An 841-nucleotide genomic window follows, 5' to 3' on the forward strand; every position below is an offset into this window, starting at 1 on the left:
CTGCAGCAGCAGCTTGTCCGTGTACAGACGATCCGGATGTTTCAGATCTTAAACAGGCGCTTTAAATAAGAATTGAACTCCAGATTAGTGTGAAAGTTTAAAATAACATCTGRAGGCAGAGTTATATGCAAACATGTTCAATGAAACAATAGTTTAGGTTTAAGATAATGGAATAATCATGTTGAAGACGCAGAAGAAAACCGCAAGTGAAATTTTAAATCTGCAGCTTCAGCTGTGAAGTTTGAATTTAGGTAAAAGAATCAATGAATATTGCATTAGTTTCTCACCGATGTTGACGTCTTCTGTGAATAAATCCCAGAATAACTGAAACTATGATAACTAAGGAACCTGCAGCAGTCAAAGCAGAAGGAAGAGTCACTCCTGTAGATTGGCTCCTAACTTCATCTAATAGATTCTCATCGGGATTTGAGTCTTTTAGAAATAAAACAAMCATTGTTAGAGAATATATTGTTACTATAAGTTTGATAGAACAAATATTGAAGTGTGCTCACCATTGACTGTGATGCTGAGATGGAAAATAAATGTTCCATYAAGATTAGAACACTCACAGGAGTAGTTCCCACTATCAGCTGCTGTTAAACTGGTCAGGTGCAGAAACACAGTTTGATTCCTGGTTTTCAGTGAGAACCTGGAGTCACATTCATGAACAAAGCCTTCTCCATCCTTATACAGCAGACTGCACTGCTCTCCATTGTTCCTCTCTGTTCTGATCTTACATATGATCATTATGATGATATTTGACGTTTCATTTGTGCAGATTGGAGTAAAATCAGATTCTTTCCCAATTGTTTTTACAAGAGTCCCTGAAAGCAGTCAAGAA

General features: G+C 37.0%; 1 long non-coding RNA gene across 1 annotated transcript; it reads right to left on the reverse strand.

Annotated features, from left to right (window-relative positions):
• Window positions 1–828, reverse strand: LOC103474804 (uncharacterized). The gene is made up of 3 exons (XR_535230.1): window positions 513–828; window positions 288–432; window positions 1–59 (listed from the first exon to the last, which is right to left on the reverse strand). It is a non-coding gene; the product is annotated as an uncharacterized LOC103474804 (long non-coding RNA).
• Between the last annotated feature and the right edge of the window lie 13 nt (window positions 829–841).

Source organism: Poecilia reticulata, linkage group LG2 (genome assembly GCF_000633615.1).
Source record: "Poecilia reticulata strain Guanapo linkage group LG2, Guppy_female_1.0+MT, whole genome shotgun sequence".
NCBI classification, from domain to species: domain Eukaryota; kingdom Metazoa; phylum Chordata; class Actinopteri; order Cyprinodontiformes; family Poeciliidae; genus Poecilia; species Poecilia reticulata.